The 21,530-nt window shown below is 32.0% G+C and overlaps 1 protein-coding gene across 1 annotated transcript in view; it reads right to left on the reverse strand.

The window, feature by feature from the left end:
• The window catches only part of GLRA3 (glycine receptor alpha 3), a 229,159-nt gene that overhangs the window by 47,678 nt on the left and 159,951 nt on the right, over positions 1-21,530 (reverse strand). The window lies entirely within an intron of this gene.

Here is a 21,530-nt window from a genome sequence, read left to right on the forward strand (position 1 = left end):
AAGGACTTTGTAGATCCAGAGTGAGGACAGAGTATGTTCTTGGCAAATGAGATGACCAGTGCAAAAGCATAGATACAGGACATGTTGTGTCTTTATTGAGGAGCAGAGAGAAAGTCATTTAGTCGGATCACAAAATGCAGAAGTAGAATTAATGTTGAACCACTTGCTTATGGCAATGAAGACTAAGCAGTTTAAAATTTACCTGAGAGGTGATAGAAATCCATTGGAGTGGATGGAATAAAGGAATTGTGTAGACAGAGTTTAAAGAAAGTCATTTTGACAGTGGTGTGGACAGCTAGGTGATTCAGTGGATAGAGTATCAGGCATGGAGTCAGGGAGACTCATCTTCCTGAGTTCAAATCTGTTATCAGACATTTATTAGCTATGTGATCCTGGATAAGTCACTTCTGTTTGCGTTACTTTCCTCATCTATAAAATGAGTTGAAGAAGGAAGTGGCAAGCCACTCCAGTACCTTTGCTAAGAAAACCCCAAAAGAGTTATGAAGAGATGCATAGAACTGAAAACAACTATACAAGCACTGGGTACAATGGGATGAAGTAGTGAGAGCCTTGAAGCAGAGAGACCAGTTAAGAAACTCTTGCAATAATCTGAGTAAGAAGTAATGAAGGCATTAATTGAAGATGGGTTGTTGTGTGAGTGAAAGAAAGGAATCGAGAACTTGTGTAAGTAGAAATGACAAGGTCTGGCAACTGGTTGGATATGTGGGATGAGGAAGAGAGGAGTTTGGGTTCATGTCAAGGTTATGAATATAGGAAATAGAGAGGGGAATGGTACTTTAAATGGAAATAAGGATATTTAGAAAAGAGAGTTAGTGAGGCAAAAATAATGATTTCAGTTTTAGGCATGTTAAGTTCTCTAAAAAAAGTTGTCTAAAAGTGATATCAAGAGATGATATGTAAAGAAGAATGTTTAATTTCTGTGGAACTGACCTCATTGGAGACAACCTTAAAATCTTTAGCTTCTTCTCTTAATAATGTATGGATGACTTGTAAATTTACCTAATCCCTCCTAGAACCTACTACACAAGATAGGAGTTTTATAATGGTGTATTGATTTTGCCAGTAAATGAGCAAAGAGACTACTGGCTGTCTCTTTTCCTTTATAGAGGCAGAGCTGGAAATATTTTGATTATATAAAAATGAATCTAGTTCCCTCAACTGGAAAATCTATTAGTTTGCATTAAAATTATGACACATTAGAAATGATCTTCATTTACAAATCAGAAAGGTAAAATTGAATTTGTGTGTGTATTTAACAAAAGAAAGAAAATCAACAAGGCAAAGGGTAGGAGTGTTTGATCATGACACTGAAGGCATGCTCCATTGTGGAAGGAGACTAATAGGAACTATTTAAATTGTCTTGATGTTTTTTGAGTAAGATACTAATAAAAAACATTTACTACAAAATTACCTTCTGAAGTAGACATTTTGTCAATACTATTGATGTATAAAAGTAGTTCATAGATAGAACATATTGATACAATCAAACAAATTGAAGATATATAAATAACCAGCCCCAGATGGCACCTATTTAAAAGTTTTGAAAGAAATCAAGAATGGAAATTGTGGAATTATTGGACAAAATGTAAAAGAAACTTACAATTTTAGTTCCTCGAGGACAGAGATTGCTTTTTTTTTCTTTGCATCCCTAGTGCCTTGAACATGAGTAGTATTTGATAAAAGCTTGAGTTATTGATTGATTTGAAGATTGTTGTTATGATTTCCAACTTTAATAGGGATCATAGAAGAAAGACTGAAGATAATAGATAAATGGGCTGAAACACTTAATGGTAGATTCACTTTATGTGAACAAAAAAGCATGGGAAAGATTATTTCATTAAGTGAAAATACTGCTTGTCTAATTTATGAGATTTTTTTTAAAGAGTAAAGTATATAAAGGAAAATAATACACAATATTATTATGTAAATCATTTAATATTGTATTAAAACAAATAATGAATAAATAAATAACACATTTTTATACTATTAACATATTCTCAAAAGACTAAATATTTTTAAGTCAACATGTGACTGGCTTAGAAATAACAAAAAGTAGGAATAAATATTCATTTCTGTTTGGGATTAAAAATTAATAATGCTTGGCTTGGTTTTAACATTTAAAAATGTAACAGAAAGGAATGTATGATGTTATCTCAGTAGATGTGAATGAAATCTGATGTCATTTATTAAATGATAAAATATGAAGATGAGAGAGGGCAATGCAGTAAAATTTGAAAGATTTTGCAATGCAAGAAAATAGAAGATGAATTTTAGTATAAGAAAATATAAAAAGTAATCCATACTTTATAAGATGTTTAATTATCATTTTTGACTAGAAATGGACTTGAGAGTCATTAATTCAATGTTCTGATGCCATAAATAAGGCATTAAGAAAGATAAACATTAAGTTGCATAATGGGTACAAAACAATGAGATACTATTTCTAACTATAAGGACCTTGTATTGCAGTTTTCTATTAATGACGATTAAGAACATTGAAAACAATGAAAATCAAAAATGACTGAAGATATAAAAGGGTTAAAATATGGGGATTAAAATAAAAACAAGAATTCTTCCCCTTGGTAAAAGACATTTAATATAAATTTGTACTATCAAAAATTGTGTGAATTGAATGAACACAAAATCCTTCAATACTAAAAGAAGAGAGCACTTGAGGTTTGAAAGAAGTGAATAAATGGCAGATGAAAATGAAACCTATCCTTAAACAGCAAAGTTGGTGGAATTCCTTATTCTAAGACATAATAGAAATTAAAAGAATAAGGTTCAGAGAAGTTTAAAATAAGTTCCTAAATTCACAATTGATCTAGAGGAAATGATGTAATGGAGGATAACCATGGCCTCCTTAAAGTTTCTTGTTATTTATGAAGAAAAATTATTGAGCCCAGGCCCATATGGCAATTCTTAGTTCTTTAAGTAACAGCTGGAATCTTTTTTGAAAAATATGATCATTTGGAGCATGTAAACTACTGCCAGAAGACATATTCCCCAAGTGAATTTCATTGAACTGACAAGAAACAACTGCAATGTCAAAATATATTTAACTAATCAGATTCATTCATTTATAATTGGTGCCTTAAATTTTAATCATTTTACCAGACAACTAATTTCTTATTTGGAATCATCCTGAAATTAAAGTATTGTAAAGAAGTTTTTCCTTGACTACACTGAAACCAAATTGAAACATCACCTTTGTCATTAAAAAGAATTAAACATCTGGCAGGTTCACTACACCTCCTGAGGGAAGGGAAAGAAAAAAAAATTGCCTACTATGTTCCAAGTATTATGCTTTGTGCTTTACAAATATCATCTCATTTGATCCTCATAGCAACCCCAAAAGGAATGGGTGGTGTTGTTATTCCTATTTTACAGTTGAGAAAATGGAAATAGAGGTTACATGATTTGCCCAGGATCATACAAGCTAGGAAGTATCTCAGGCTACACTGAACTCAGAATAAAAAAAAGTTGATTTTTCTGATAAAGATTCAGATGGCTTACATCTCAAAGGAATCTCTAATATGTTTTTCCATTAAAGGAAATGTATGCTTTATGATAACATGCCTACATCAATATGATATAGGCAGTGGAACACTCATATTTTGAATGATTATTAACAGGATCATAATAGTTTAACATTTACCCTATTAAAATTCAGGTTGGGCCATCACCCTTCACATAGTAATAGAAAGAAGCAGCAAATAGAATAAGAAAATAAATCCTTTTTATTAATGCATAAATTTCTATCAGAGCCAGTCTTTATATCTGGCACAGAATCTTATTGAGAGGTATTAAAGACTCTCTTTAAGCATCTTTCATCCTTGGTAACAATATATTTGGCAGCTGATATCTTTAGTTTATTTGAATGCGGATAAAGATGGTATCAATTAGTCACTCCTTTACTGAACTCCCATCCTTGCAAGTACAATTTCCAAATAGATTTCAGGATTTAGGGAATGGAGTTCTATTAGTAATATAGGCCAGGACATCTTTGAACCAGAAAGGTACTCCCCAAGAAGTTATGTGGCCTGGATGAAAAGAATCTGATTCAATTTAATTAGGGTTAGATGATCTGAATTGTAAATTGAATTATTTTCTGGAAGGGTTTAAAGAAGAGACTGATTCATTTTTAAGGAGCTGACACAGAGCTTTTGTCCCGACGATCAGAAGGTACTGTTTTAATTGATAAGAGAGTAATTAGAAACCCATTTTTTAGTCTGTCCATCTTTTACCTTCTCTCCCTGACCCTTCTTCCTCTTTTTTCTAGGCATTAGAAAATATACAAATACACAGAGCTCACACTGTGCTTTTAATTCCCCTAGGTTTTTCCAGAGAACTGTCACTATGGGAACACATCACTAGACCTTATTTGTCACCAAAGTGAAATACTTAGGTAAAGCTGGATCTAATTATGTAGTGTTTTATAGATTCAAAGAAACATCATAAGCACCAAGAATTCCTTTGCTTAAAAACAAATGTTAAAAGCAAAAGCCATTCAAAAAGTATAAATAAAAGTACAAGCAAGGCTTGCTAGGACTATAAGTGGTATTAATAAATGTTCATCCTATGAATTTGGATTGTTATATAAGCATGCATATATGTATACATTGATAATCGTCTCTCTAGTTTAAGTGCCTGATAAGTTCATTATTTATTTAGGACTTTCTCCATGATCTAAATACTTATAATTCCCCTCAATTCTCTGTTTTTCTTGAACAAAATCATGAAATTATTTTGTAGTGCTCAGTTTTGCAGCTGCGTTCTGATCAAGGCCTAAAGATGACAGAAGTTTTGATCCCTAATAGCATTGGGATGGAAGAATCACCAGCTGGTAGAAATTTCCATTCTTTGAGCAGGCTGCTTAATAGTAGGAACTTAATCAATATTTTTTAAACACATTTTTGTTTTTGTATCTAAATAAAATAAAATCAGTTCTGCTAATTTTTGGGTAATTAGAGATGATTTCCATTAGTCAAGAATTCTTCAGTTGTCATTGCTTTCCTACAGTAGAAAGACAGTAACAGCAGCTTATCCACCCATACATGGAATTCAAGCATAAAATCTCGTGGGTGACTAAAATAAAGATGTCATTTGAGTAGGAATACATCTGACAACTTGTGAATGAACCATTCTTTATCATTCCAAGTACCAAGAAGCTCATGATATCAAAATGCAATTTGTCTTATTAAATTACCATGAGAAATCAGCAGCAGTAGATGCAGGTGAACCAGAGGAAAATGTTACATGAGCTCTGATACTTTGCACAGAATTGGTGAAAAAGGAAAAGCAAAAGAATTATTTAAGTGAGAAAGAAAAAGTCTATATAGATATCATTTCTGCAAAATCAGCACATATTGAATAAATATGAACTCTGTGTAAAGGATCAACTGTAGTTCATAAGGAACATGAGAATTTTCAAACTCTAATTCTAGTTTGGACACTCCCTAAATCACCAACACTACAATTTCTCTTGGATAATTCTGAGCAGTGGATGAAATACCCTTACCATCATTTCTACTGACAGAGTATAGTACAAAGAGAACTGAATACATAGAGGGAAAATCTGAGATCTTGATTATAGTATTTATTCCATGTGCTAGCTTTGGAAAAATCAATCAACCACTCTAATCAACCAGAATCACTTAGCATGTCTACCTATGCCCCATAATTTCTCTAAGGCATTTCATTTCACATTATCACAATTTTTCTGGAAGCCTCTTCCAAATAGAGAAATTGTATCTGAAGCATTCTGTGATGTCAGATCTCCTCTCCCATACATATATTAAATATAAAATATTTATGCATATTTGCATATATTTTGACAGTGGTAAATTTTTTTCTATCTTCCCCTTCTTTTTACATTGTAATTAAAAATATTTGAGTGCCAATATATAATTGACAATAAAACAACTGGCAATCACAAATGTACCGTATGTGTGTGTGTGTGTGTGTGTGTGTGTGTATATATATATATATATTAATTATATATATGCATATATGTGTTTGTGAGACTGTAAAACAGCAAAAGTAAAAGTTTGTTTTCAAAATGGCAATATCATGATGTTTTATAGATAGATAGATAGATAGATAGAAATAGATCAGAAGGACTATAATCTGCCTTCAGGTCAACAAGATGGACTTCAGATCAGTAGGTTTTAGGCTGGAATAGGTAAAAGGAGGTTTTTCTATAGCACATACTTTACTGTCAATTCCCCAATGCTTTTCAGAGAGCTGTCATTGGGAACATATTAGTAGACCTTATTTATCACCAAAGACAAACTGTTAGGGAAAACTGGATGTAATTAGCTAATGTTTTATAGATTTAAGCACCAAGAATTCCTGTGCTCAAAAGCAAATGTTATACTAGCCATTAAAAGCATCATTCAGTGCATAGGGTGACTTCTGCGTACCCTTTAGTTGCTATATAACAGAAAGAGTATTTTATGTTGAAAATTTCACCAATAATTGGCACATGTCATTGGACCAAACTTTGGAGCAATAAGACAAAAGGACAGAGCACTGACAGTGTTTCCCTATGTAATAATAGCCCTTCTGGCAAAGCTGGACTATTTGCCTCTAAGAGGGTCTAAATTGCTACACACCATAGGAGTTGTTTGTTTTTTTTTTCTCAAGTACAAAAAAAGGACTGGAAACAGAAATTTTGATTCAGCAGGAGTTTAAATAACTCTTGTCTTACCTACCACTTAAGTAAGACAAGAGTATATACTGCAGCAATGCCTCATTTGGATATGAACTTGGTTGGACAAATATCATGTAGAAAACTGTATTAAGTATGAGTCCACTCTTCCCAGTGTGCAAGATGGTAGAGAAGAGTGTGCTATTATAAGAGTATGGGGGAAATGTTTATAATTATTACTGTATTTTTCTTTCTTTCTTTCTTTCTTTTCCTGAGGTAATTAGGGTTAAGTGATTTGCCCAGGGTCACACAGCCAAGAAGTTTTAAGAAACTAAGGCCAGATTTAAATTCAGGTCCTCCTGACTTCAGGGCTGGTGTTCTTTCCACTATACCAACTATCTGCCCCTCTATATATTTTTCATAAAAGCTAATTGTTGCTACTTGGTTAAATGGAACTGAGGTACTAATTACTGATGGCTAATACTAGAGACACCACATCAGAATGGGAGCTTGAGCATATAACATTAGAAAAGAGATACCCTAACCTCTTAGGGATACTCTTAGGACTCTGATCAGGAGGCATAGCCAACATAACTCCCAGGCAGCCTAGAGTACTTACACACCTATTTAAAAGGTAATAAAATTATTTTGCTCTTCAATCTTACAGAGAATGAATGTTGATGTAAACATCATTTGAGTGAAAAATCCTATCTAGGGACTTGAAAGGGTCTAGTCTAGTGTGCTTTATAAAAGGTAAGATAAACATCTTAACATAAGATAAATATATTTTTTCATCCTAATTTTAGGCATTCTTTGTGGAGATACCTTTTGGGATTCTATGCAAGTTCAAGTATATGCTTCATAATTCTTTTGCTCTTACTGTAATTGTCTGCAATTAGTGGTGAACATTCTGGCATATTCATTTAATTTGTTATTTAACTCCTTTTTTAAGGAAAACACACTGTTGAAATGCCTAGTGTTATATATTGATAATTATAGTCCATTTATTTTGCTAGACAAGTAGCATGTGATAGGAAAAATATTGGAATTGAAGAGGAAGTATGGCTTTTCTTCTAATTTTGACTGCATTGATTTTGTTAGTGCAATTATTTTTAAATTTATGAAATCAAAATTATCCATTTTTACCTCCTGTGAACCTTTCTTGTTTAGTCATGAGCTCTCCCCCATTCTTGGATCTGATAGTAATTTTTCTCCTGCTCCACTAATGTACTTATGATACCACCCTACGTTGAATCTATGCTTCCATATTGACCTTATTTTTGGATATATGTGAGATATTAATTTATATTTAAATTCTCCCTGACTACTTTATAGTTTTCCCAAATAGTGAATTTATGTTCCTATAGTTGGGAACTTTGGGTTTATCAAACACTAGGATACTGTGTCATTTGCTTCTCTATATTTGTATCTAATCTATTTCACTGATAGACCTTTCTATTTCTTATCTTGTTTCAAATTGCTTTGAAGTCTAATGCCTCTTTTCTCCAATTTTTGAATAGATTTACTTTGATATTCTTTGTCTAGATGAATTTTATTATTTTGTCTAGTTCCTTACATTCTTTGGTAGTTTGATATGGCACAAAAGAAGTAAATTAATTTAGGCTGTACTATTTTTGTCACATTGGATTAGCTCTCTTATGATAAATTAATGTTTTTGTTTTCATTTTTTAGAACAGTGTTTTGTAATTGTACTCATAGTTTTGATGTGTGCCTTGATAGGGTATTTTATATTGTATATAGTTATTTTTCTTTTATTTTGAAAAAAATTTCTTTACAACATTATCCCTTTCACTCATTTCTGTTGCGACTTTTCCCCTCCCTCCATCCCCTCCCCCAGATGGCAAGCAGTCCTATACATGTTAAATATGTCACAGTATATCCTAGATACAATATGTATATAGTTATTTTAAAAGACATTTTTTCTTGCTGGATTTTGATGGCAATATACAGAAATACTGAGGAATTATGGGAGTTTATTTTAATTCCTGCAACTGTGTTGAAGTTATCAATATTTTTTATTTTTTCAGTTCAAAGTTTTTTAAACTGTAGATTATAACCCTGCATGGGGTCATGCAATAGAATATGGTGGCTGTGAAATTATGATTTATTATCAGTGAATGTTTAATTTGTATCTCTATTTAACATATCTATATACCTGGGGTTATGTAAAAATTTCTTGGGTGAAAAGAAGTTGCAGTAGAAAAAGATTAGAACTCCTGTTTTAGTTGACTCAAGAGTTCTCTACATAGATTATCATGTCATCTGCAAAAAATAGGTTTTTTTCACCTCTGTCTATATTTTTTTTCCTTGTGTTATTATGATAACTAGGATTTCTATATTGCATAAAATGGTAATAATAGACATCCTTGTTTCACCCCTGATCTTATTAGAAAGGCTTTGGTTTATCCCCTTTACAAATACTTGTTTTTGGTTTTAGATAGTTGTTGCTTATCTTTTAAAGAAAAGCTTCACTTATGACGTTATTTTGTTAAAAGTTTCTCTTGCATATGTTGAAATAATCATGTGACTTTTCTTGATTTTGTTACTGATATGATTAATTATGCTTATAATATCCTTATTATTGAACCATTCCTAAATTCCTTACATAAATCCAGCCTATTCATATTTTTTTTCTCTTTATGATGAACTATTATTATTGCATCTGGTATTTTAAAGTTTAGAATCAATATTCATTAGGGGAATTGGTCTTTAGATTTTTTTTTTCTTTTTTGACTCTCCCTGGCTTATGTATCAAGATCATATTTGTGTCACAGAAGGAATTTGGTATATAATAAATAAACCATTTTTTCAAAGAGTTTCTATAGTATTGGAATACATTATTTTTAAAGGATTTTATAGAATATTCATTCTACCACATTCATGCTGCCTTTTTTTCTTAGGAAACTCATTTATGGCTTTTCAATTTATTTTCATAAGGGATAAGTATTTACTTCCCTCTTCTTTTTATTTAGTAAATTTATAACACACACATATATACACATATACAAACATATATATTTGTAAAAATTTATCCATTTCATTTAGATTGTTAGGTTTAATGACATAGGTATGCAAAAATAATTCCTAATAACTAGTTTTATTTTTTAAAATTGTTGTAAATATGCCTTTTTAAACTTTTGATACTGGCAATTTGATTTTCTTTTCTTTTTTAAAAAAATCACATTAGCTAAGGTTTAGTTTTTAGTTTATTAATTAAATTTAAAAAGTAATTTTAAAATATCTACTTTCATATTTAGGGAGATTTTAAATTTATTGTTTTTTCTCGCTTTCTAAAATCTAGATTCCTAAAAGAATTTTTTTTCTTTTACTGCTATATGTTTAGAAGTACAATTTTTTCTTAATTACTGCTTTGGCTGCATTCCAAAATTTGTGTTACATTGTTTCATTTTTATTTACCTTTAATTTAATATAATTGTTAATAAAATTTATTTAACCTCATTAAAAAAAAATAGGTTACTTAGCATCCAATTAATTTTTAATCTGTTTCTAAGGTCCTTTATTGAATATTATTTTATTACATTAGATTCAGAAAAACCATCCATATTTCTTCTTTAATGAATTTTTGAAGTTTTCACATCCCAATATGTAGTCAATTTTTGTGAAGATGCCATGCACAGTTAAGAAAAAAAATACTCTTTTTGAATCCCATTCAACATTCTTCAAAGGATGATCAATTTAATTTTTCTAAAATTCTATTCATGCTCTTAATTTTATGGTTGGATTTATCTAGACATGTGAGAGGGTAGATTAAGATGCCCCACTAGAATTTCATCCAACGATATTTAAATTTTCCTAGAGGAAATTAGATGTTCTGTCATTTGATGCATATATGTTCAATATTGATATTCATTGTCTATGATACTTTTTAGCAAAATGTAATTTCTTATCTCTTTTAATCATCTCTTTAATTAATATCCATGTTATCACTATTTTTGGTTTTGCTTTCTGTGAGATTGTGAATTGTACATTTTTTTTTTTAAAATTTGAGTGGAATCCATTTAACTTGAATGGATTTTGCTTGAGCCCATTATTTTAAAATTAAGTGCTATCTTTCTGTTTCAAGTGTGTTTTTTGTAAACAACATATTGTTGGATTCTGGTTTTAACGTATTCTATATCTTCTTCCATTTTAAGGGTGATTCATCTGATGCACATTCATAATTTGGATTACTAAATGTGTTTCTTTCTATCCAATTGTCTTATATTTATTCTTCCTCCTTTTGCCTTTTCTTCCTTAAGAGACCCTTTTATTTCTGACCACTGCTTTACTTAATCTTCCTCAATTCTTATCCCCTTCTCCTTTCCCTTAAATCCTTTTCCTTCTGATTTCCTATAGATGAAATCAATTTCTGTCTCTGCCTCTGTGTATGTATATTCTTCATTTCTTGAACAAGTTTGATAAGAATGAGGTTTAATTGTTAGTGCTCCACTGTTTCCTCCATTGTTAAACAAAACAAAAACAAAACACAACTTTTTTTGTTATGTATTTTTATTTATGTATGGCAATTTCCCCCATTCTTCCTTTCCTTTTATCCCTTTTCCAATTCATTCCTCTTATCTACTCTTTCATTTTTCTTTTAGATAATTCAGAATAACAGAATCACACAAACCTGCTCTTTAGACTGCTTCTAATGAGCCCTAGAGAAGATAAAGTTCTATCTAAGAAGATAAAGTTTTTACATATAGCCCCTATAAAAATATAAACAGATTGTATGTATGTGTGTGTGTGTGTGCGCGCGCGCGCGCGCGCGCACGCACGCATTTCTCCTTGTTTCTGTGTTTGAATGTCAAACTTCCTTTTCAACTTTGACATTTTAATCAGGAATGCTTTTAAGTTTTTAAAATTTATTTAATATGCTCACTTTTTGTGAGCTAAGGCTAAGGTAGGTTATTCTTGGTTGTAATTCTACTTCCTCTTTCTTCCAAAATACTTCAAGTACTGTTTCTTTTTACTAGTGATTGCTAAATCTTGTATGAATCTGATTATGGGTACATGGTACTTTAATTCTTTCTTTCTGGTTTATTGAAATATTTTTCTTTGGGCATTATTGATTTTGGCTACACTATCCCTGGGAATTTTTATTTAAGGATGTAGTCTTTAGATTATTCCAATTTTTACTTCCACTGGTAGTTCTAAGATATCTGGACAGTGTTCCTTTATAATCTCTTGCATTATGGATTGCATAGACAAAGCTGTACTGAGAGGAAATGACTCTGGTAGTGGTGTGTACATGCAGCTAAGTAGTGCAGTATTAGTATTAGGCTTTTCTCATTTAAGTGGTGGGTCTTTAAAGTGAGATTCTGTCTTTTTTTGGTCTTATGATGTTTTTACAGTTTAGTATGGATATTGGCAAGTTTTCAGTGCTTCCAAGGTGCTTTGATCGGGGTAACAGTGTGTTCAATGACTTCATATCTATATCTACAAGTTTCTGACCCAATTTTGGATGTGTTGAATTTTATGCAATTGAGTTTCAATAGACTGTTGTTAGCCCACTGGAAGGTTCTGTACATTCAGAATATTTTGAATTCAGAATAATTGAACTGGTTGATTCTCCTTTGAGGCTTTTTTTTTTAAATCAGGCTTATTCTACTTTAGGATTATGGGTGGAGGATTAATGGTTGAAACTATATCTCCCCTCTGATCTTGGACATGGAACCACACAGCTAAGGTTTTAGAACTCATACCTTATTCTAAACACAAGTAGGGCTTCTCTCACTTATCATCATGACTATTCCTCTCCATTCCACTCCACACTATGACCTTAAACTGGGTATCAAAATGGGTATCAGAGGTGACAGTGTTGGTTCAAGGGTCCCATAGGAACATTTTGCCCCAGCTTTGGTTTTCAGACGTAACTCCCTTATTTTTCCTTGTAGAAGAATGTTCTTCCCTACTACTATTTCTGTACTATGCTCCTACCCCAATATCTTCAAACCTCTCTGTCTTTCTAAACTTCCTTGGATTGGAATTATGACTCAATGTCTTTTCTTGAATTTCTCAATCAGAAATTGGTAATGCACATTTTCTAGATTGTTATTTGGTTAGCTGGACATAAATACTGGTTCTCACTTCACCATTGTATTTATGTCTTTCCTCCTTCCTATTTAATTGTTATTCAGTTTCTTTAAAGAACTAATTTTCCTTTTTCAAAAGATTTGTCATTGACCTCTTTTATTTATTTATTTATTGTTTGCTTTCCCTTGGCAATCTCATTAAGGATTCATAGGTTTTCAGGTAGCCATACCTATACTTGCACAGGAATCTCATTTATCCTTTGACTTACAATTATTCATATTGTCTCTTCTTCAAGTCTTCTAGCGGCGATTTCACTTGAAAACCCCATTTTTGCCAATTTCATACTTTAATTTATGCTGTTACCCCAATCTTCAAATCCAAATGCCTTCTTTGCATACCCAATATAATCTGTGTAGAAAAGTGACTTTTCAGGGCAGCTAGGTAGGGCAGTGGATAGAGCACCATACCTGAAGTTAGGAAGACCTGAGTTCAAATATGATCTCAGACACTTAAGAGTTCTTAGCTGTATGACCCTTCGCTAGTCATTTAACCCCAATTGCCTCAAAAAAAAGCACTTACATTTATTATCTGTCACATTGTTTAGTAGTTAATAATAATCACTTTTGTGTTTGACATAAATTCATCTTATGCTAATGAAATTAAATGATCACAAAAGTTAGAGGCTTAGAGCTGAAAGGGGCTGGTGAAGACCAGCCATTGGTTCTAACCTCATTTTGTAGTTAAGGAAACTTAGAGATTGGTAAAGTTAAAATTATTTTCCCAATATCTTACAGGTAGGAAACAATAGAGGTGAGATTTAAAACCAAGAGGCACTTAGATGGAACAACAGATAGAGCACCAATCTTGGAGTCAGGATGACCTGAGCTCAAACTTAATCTCCGACAATTAATATTAGTTGTATGATGCTGGGCAAGTCATTACCCAGGACCTAGCAACTTCCATTTTAAAGGACCGAAAGTCCTGGAATCTGATATTCAAAGAAACTTGGATTACAGCCTAGAATCAACTGTCCTGCAGAATTGAGCATTGTGTTTCAGAGAAAAAAGATAGACATTCAATGAAACAGGTAAATTTCATTTAAATTTCTTTTCTGATGAAAAGACCAAAGGGAAACATGAAAAAATAAAAAGAAAAGAAAAGAAAAACTTTTTTAGATGTTATAAAGCTTACATCCCTATATGGGAAGAGGATATGTTTAACTCATGAGATTAGTATCTCTGTTATGGGCATACTTAAAGGGTGCAGGTATAATTTGATTTTATTGTGATGATATAAAAAAGAAACTAAAGGAAGAAAGGTGATTTTACTGGAAGAAGAAAGTGGAGTTAAAATGGGGATAAATCATATCTCACGAAGAGGCAAAAAAGGTCTCATAATTGAAGCAAAGAAGAGAGGAAGATGAGCATTATGTGAATCTTACTTTCATCAGATTTGGCTCAAAGAGAGCATATCAGACATATTTAGATTTACAGAGAACTTGTCACACCCTATAGTATTGGAAGTAGAAGGGAAAAGGGGAAAGGAAAGGAAGAGGTTAATAGAAGGGAGAAGAAAAGTAGGAGGGGGAAAGGTATAAGAAAGTGGGAAGAGCATAAAAGGGGAGAGCTGTTTGAGGGAGATGGTAATCAAAAGCAAAATATTGTAGAGGAGGGAAAAGGAGAAAGGAAAGAGAAAAGTATAACGGGGAAAAACAAGATGATGAGAAATACAGAATTACTAATTTTAACTGTGAATGTAAATGGGATGAACTCTCTCATAAACCAGAAATGGATAGAAGACTGATTAAAAACGAGAATCCTACAATATGTTGTTTATAAGAAAACATTTTTTAAAAAGTGATATATATTCTGATACATTCAGAGTAAAGGTAAAAGGTTGGAGCAGAATCCATTGTGCTTTGGCTGAAGTAAATAAAGCAGAGGTAACAATCCAGATCTAAGATGAAGAAAAAGCAAAAATACAACTACTAAAAGAGATAGGGAAATAAACTACATCTTAGTAAAAGGAAGCCTAAATATAAAATAATAACAACACTAAACATATATGCACCAAGTGGTATAGCATCCAGATTCCAAAGGAGAAATTAAGAGAACTCCAAAGAGAATTGGACAGCAAAACTATATTTGTGGGGGATCTCAATCTTGCTCTCTCAGAACTAGCTAAATTGAATCACAAAATAAATAAGAAAGAAGTTAAGGAGGGGAATAGAATTCTAGAAAAGTTAGGTATGATAGACCTTTGGAGAAAATTGAATGGAGATAGAAAGGAATTTACTTTTTTTCTTGGCAGTATATTGAACCTATACAAAAATTAACCATGTATTAGGGCATAAAACCCTCAAAATCAAATGCAAAAAGGTAGAAATAGCATACTTACAAGCAATAAAAGGCCAGGGAAAGTTTTTCAAACATTAATTGAAAATTAAATAACCTAATCCTAAAGAGTAAGTGGGTGAAACAATAAATCATAAACACAATCAATAATTTCATCCAAGAGAACAACAATAATGAGACAACATACAAAAATTTAAGAAATGCAGCCAAAGCAGTTCTTAAGGGAAGTTTTATATCTCTAGAAGTTTACTTGCATAAAATAAAGAAAGAGAAGATCAAATAAATTGTATATGCAGTTAAAAAATAGAAAAACAAATTAAAATCTCTCAATTAAATATAAAATTTGAAACTTTATTAATCTCCCCTTTTATTTTCAAAGTTGAAAGTAAGAAAACTACTGAATTAATAAACAAAACTGAGTTGATTTTATGAAAAAACCAACAAAATGGATAAACATTTAGTTAATCTAAATAGAAAAATTAAAGAAGAAAATCAAATTGTTATTATGAAAAATGAAAAGATAGAACTTTCCACCATTGAAGAAGAAATTACAGCAATAATTAGGAGTTATATTGCCTAACTATATAGCAATAAATCTGATAATCTAAGTGAAATAGAGGAATACTTACCAAAATATGTATTGCCTAGGTTAACAGAAGAGGAAATAAATCACTTAAATAGTCCCATTTTAGAAAAAGAAATTGAACAAGCTATTAATCAACTCCCTAAGAAAAAATTTCCAAATTTTAGAATCCAAATGGATTCTACCAAACATTTAAGGAACAATTAATTCCAATACTATGCAAACTATTCGAAAGATAGGAAAAGAAGGAGTCCTACCCAATTTCTTTTATGATTCAGTTATGGTGTGATACTTAAGCTAGGTAGGGTCAAAAGAGAAAGAAAATTATAGACCAATTTCCCTAATGAATAATGATACAAAAAAATCTCAAATAAAATATTAGCAAAGAGATTACAGAAAGTCATCCCAAAGATAATATACCATGGAAGATGACCTAGCTGTACCAGATCTAAAATTATATTATAAAGCAATGGTTACTAAAACCATCTGGTATTGGCTAAGAAATAGACTAGTTGATCAATGAAATAGATTAGGTTCAAAGGACAAAACAGCCAATAACTTTAACAATCTCATGTTTGACAAACTCAAAGACCCCAGTCTCTGGGATAAGAATGCATTATTTGACAAAAATTGCTGGGAAAATTGGAAATTAGTATGGCAGAAACTAGGCATTGACCCACACTTAACACCGTACACCAAGATAAGGTCAAAATGGGTTCATGACCTAGGCATAAAGAATGAGATTATAAATAAATTGGAAGACATAGGATAGTTTACCTCTCAGACTTGTGGAAGAGGGAGGAATTTATGACCAAAGAAGAACTAGAGATCACTATTGACCACAAAATAGAAAATTTTGATTATATCAAATTGAAAAGTTTTTGTACAAACAAAACTAACGCAGACAAGATTAGAATGGAAGCAATAAACTGGGAAAACATTTTTCCAGTCAAAGGTTCTGATAAAGGCCTCATTTCCAAAATATATAGAGAATTGACTCTAATTTATAAGACATTAAGCCATTCTCCAATTGATAAATGGTCAAAGGATATGAACAGACAATTCTCAGATGAAGAAATTAAAACTATTTATAGCCATACGAAAATATGCTCCAAATCATTATTAATCAGAGAAATGCAAATTAAGACAATTCTGAGATACCACTACACACCTGTCAGATTGGCTAGAATGACAGGGAAAGATAATGCGGAATTTTGGAGGGGATGTGGGAAAACAGGGACACTGATACATTGTTAGTGGAATTGTGAACACATCCAGCCATTCTGGAGATCAATTTGGAACTATGCTCAAAAAGTTATCAAACTGTGTATACCCTTTGATCCAGCATTGTTTCTACAAAGAGATACTAAAGAAGGGAAAGGGACCTGTATGTGCCAAAATGTTTGTGGCAGCCCTGTTTGTAGTGGCTAGAAGCTGGAAAATGAATGGATGCCCATCAATTGGAGAATGGCTGAGTAAATTTCGGTATATGAATGTTATGGAATATTATTGTTCTGTAAGAAATGACCAGCAGGATGAATACAGAGAGGATTGGTGAGACTTATGTGAACTGATGCTAAGTGAAATGAGCAGAACTAGGAGATCATTATATACCTCAACAACGATACTGTATGAGGATGTATTCTGATGGAAGTGGATATCTTCAACAAAGAGATCTAACTCAGTTTCAATTGATCACGGATGGACAGAAGCAGCTACACCCAGAGAAAGAACACTGGGAAATGAATGTAAACTGCTTGCATTTTTGTTTTTCTTCCTGGGTTATATATATACCTTCTGAATCCAACTCTCCCTGTGCAACAAGAGAACTGTTTGGTTCTGCACACATATATTGTATCTTGGATATACTGTAACTTATTTAATATGTATAGGACTGCTTGTCATCTGGGGAAAGAGGTGGAGAGAGGGAGGGGAAAAATTGGAACAGAAGTGAGTGCAAGGGATAATGCTGTAAAAAATTACCCTAGCATGGGTTCTGTCAATAAAAAGTTATTTAAAAAAAAAAGATAATATACCATGACAAAGTAGGATTTATACAAGGAATTCAGGGCTGGTTCAATATTAGGAAAACTATTAACATAATCAACTATATCAATAACCAAACTAATAAACAACACATGATTATCTCAATATATGCAGAAAAGGTCTCATTCCTAAAATATATAGAGAATTGACTCAAATTTATAAGAACTCAAGCCATTCTCCAATTGATAAATGGTCAAATGATATGAACAGATAATTTTCAGATGAAGAAATTGACAATATTTCTAATCATGTGAAAAGGTGCACTAAATCACTCGATCAGAGAAATGCAAATTAAGACACCTCTGAGGTACCACTACACACCTCTCAGATTGCCTAAGATGAGAAAAAAAGATAATAATGAACATTGGAGGGGATATTGGAAAACTAGGACACTAATACTTTGTTGATAGAGTTGTGAACTGATTCAACCATTCTGGAGAACCATTTGGAACTATGCCAAAAGGGCTTTCAAATGATCCAACAGTGTTTCTACTGGATTTGTATCCTAAAGAGATCATGAAGGAGGAAAAGGGACCCATACATGCAAAAATGTTTGTGGCAGTCATTTTTGTAATGGCAAGAAATTGGAAATTGAATAGATGCCCATCAGTTGGAGAATGGCTGAATAAGTTATGGCATATGAATGTTACACGATATTATTGTTCTATAAGAAACTATCAGCAGGATGATTTCAGAGAAGCCTGGAGAGATTTACAAGAACTGATGCTAAGTGAAGTAAGCACAACCAGGACATCATTGTCTGATGTGCATGGCTCTTTTCAACAATGTGATGATTCAGGTCAGTTCCAATGGTCTTATGATGAAGAGAGCCATTTAAACCCAGAAAGAAGACTGTGAGGATTGAGTGTGATTTACAACATAATATTTCCACTCTTTTTTGTTTTTGTTTGCCTGCATTTTATTTTCTTTCTCATTATTTCATTTTTGATCTGATGTTTCTTGTGCAGCAAGATAATTGTGGAAATATGTATAGAGGAATTGCATATATTTAACACATATTGAATTACTTGCTATCTAGGAAAGGGGGTGGAGAGAAGGGAGGGAAAAATTTGAAACGTAAGGTTTTGTAAGGGTGAATATTGAAAACTATCCCTGCATGTTTTGATAATAAAAAGAGAAATTGCTTTTTTACAAAAAATAAATATGCATACATATTTTCTTAAAGTAATACTGATTTTAGACTATTCTATAATTGAGGCATATAAATCACATGCTTTTGAAATGGTTTAATGTTATGTTTTCCTTTAGTGATTAAAAGAAAGAGAGCAACAAAGTTGCCGTCATATTCATGTGATATCTTTTTAAGCCTAACTCAATGTCTTAGGGAATACCTAACTTCATTGAATGATCAATAAAACCTTAATAAATTAATTCCATAGAAAATATTATTGTTTGACATATGCACTTGATTAGTTTGGGGGTGTTCAATTCTATGATCATGGGTCTTGCAATACATGCATAGTTACAAATTATATATATGTACTATTATATTAGTAATTATGAGGATTATAAAGTTTAACACAAAATGTGGATAGTAATAAAGGCCTAATAAGAGATTTATGAGTAGATGGAAGAGGATAGATGTGAGACATATGAAGATAGACTTAGCAAGATTTGACAACTGACTACTCTTGATGCTCTTCTCTCTTGCCAGTTACCTTCCTGTCCAGGAGAAAATCCTATTTCCCTCTTACACAATTGCTCCTTTCATCTTAATTGGTGACTGCTTCTCTGGGATCATCATGATATTCACAAAAAGGCTAGTTTAGTACATTGCATAACAGAAGAGAGGGAAATTGTGGAATGCTGGACAATAAGGGTTGATGTTAACACATTGAAGATAAGCCCTGTATTTGGTTATACTAGTGAGGGTGAGATGTGACCTTTTTTTCTGCCTTCTGACTGACACTTACGGTCAGTCTATAGTGCTAACCTGATTTTAAAGACCCTGGGATTATGTATTTAGGCCATAAAACCATAGATTTAGAGATAGAAAGAAAGTCCAAACCTCTCATTTTGCAGATGGAGAAACTGAGACCTGGAAAGGTCTAATGACTTGATCAAGGTCACAAAGATATTAAATTGTAATGGTAGAAGTAAAAATAATTAGTAAGCCAATGCAACTCATATTTCCAGTTTATCTTGGAATTCTATCTTATATGGGAAAATGGCCTTATTTACAAATGCACTTCAATACTTCATTGAATTAATGAAACCATTGTTATGGATACTTTTTCCATTATTTATTGTAACTTTCATGTTCCATCATTTCATACCATTTTTGTCTATCTCTTCCCATGAATCCTCCTTAGAAAATCTACACGTTGGACATTTTCTTCTTTTTAAAAAAAGCCATTTCATGAATTTCAGCATACTGTTATCATGTACTCTTGCTACATTACAATTGGTCCACTACATATTAAAATCATATCATTTTGGGGATGATATTCCTTAAACCAAATTCAACCCTTAAATAAACAACTAATTCATCAAAAGATAGGCTGTGATTATTAAATTAATTTTAAAGGCATGTCTTGCTGCTGGATAGCTCAGTGGAAGTACATATAGAAATGATGTATAGAAGAGATAGTCAAGAAAGAATTACTACTTCAGAAAATATTCTAGTGTAATTTGCTCCATAATTTTGGGAGACTTCCAGGGTAAAAAAGTATTTAAATCACTATGTGGCTCGTAATAGATATTTGATTGTTACAATTATTTTTAAACTTGCCTCCAGTGATGTAAATTCTAAAAAATCAGTTATATGTTGGGAAATTGTAGTGTGGTTAGAGTTATTTTTCATCTAAAATAAATTTCTAGATTTCCTAGAATACTGACAACTTATCTGTTGAAAATAGGGCTATCGGTCTGTGACAACAACCATAATAACAATATAAAGCTGAAGAATTATTTATTTGAAACATCTGCAAACTTCATCAAACTTCATATGATGGATTCCTGGAGATTAGAAAAAAAAGCTCTAAGAAGATTGAAAAGTTAATTAAATCTTTTTTGGAATAGTTTTATATACTACAGCATGTTCTTTTCTTCCTTCCTGCATCTGGTTTAGTTTTATAAGGACAGAGATATAGAGCAGACAGGAGTAAAAATTTTTTAAAGGTAAGTCAATGGTGTATGCTAAGACATCAACATTTATGTGAGTCTTTACTTAGGCTCAGATGACAAAGACTTTCTTTTTAAATTAGAGCAAAAAGCTTATGTATGCTATCAGGAATTACAGTACATCAGCAGTGTCAAATCAACTGATCTGAGCAATTAGAAAGAATAGTTACCTGAAACAAAAAGCTAAGAAGTAATTATCTCCTTGCCCCTCCTCTTCTTCTCTACCACTCCTAGTTTTACTTCTGTTCAGATTTGGTTCCACCACATAAGTTCACCTCACAAATTGCATTTGTTTAAAAACTTGATTTTAGGGTACATTTCATGTTGCATAGTTGTTTTGGTTCAATGGTGAGCATCTTACAATAAGTAGTTTATTAAAGCTATTCTAGTATTAATGAATTAAGGCTTTCTAAAAAGTCTAATTCAAACACAAAAAATAGATATTAGCTTATTTGAAAAGAAAAACTTATTATGTCTTTATCTTTAGTTTCTCTATTTCTTTAAAGTGGAAAAATGGTATAAGTCTTTGCATTAGCAAAACTGACAACTTTTCTGGTATAGAAAATACCCAATTGAAAGATAGCACCACTAAGCAACAAAATATTGATAAAAAAGTCTTTAATTACTGCTGAGATTTTGTATTAAAATACATTTTAGTTCATGTTATTCATAC

This window comes from Antechinus flavipes, chromosome 6 (genome assembly GCF_016432865.1).
Source record: "Antechinus flavipes isolate AdamAnt ecotype Samford, QLD, Australia chromosome 6, AdamAnt_v2, whole genome shotgun sequence".
Taxonomy (NCBI): domain Eukaryota; kingdom Metazoa; phylum Chordata; class Mammalia; order Dasyuromorphia; family Dasyuridae; genus Antechinus; species Antechinus flavipes.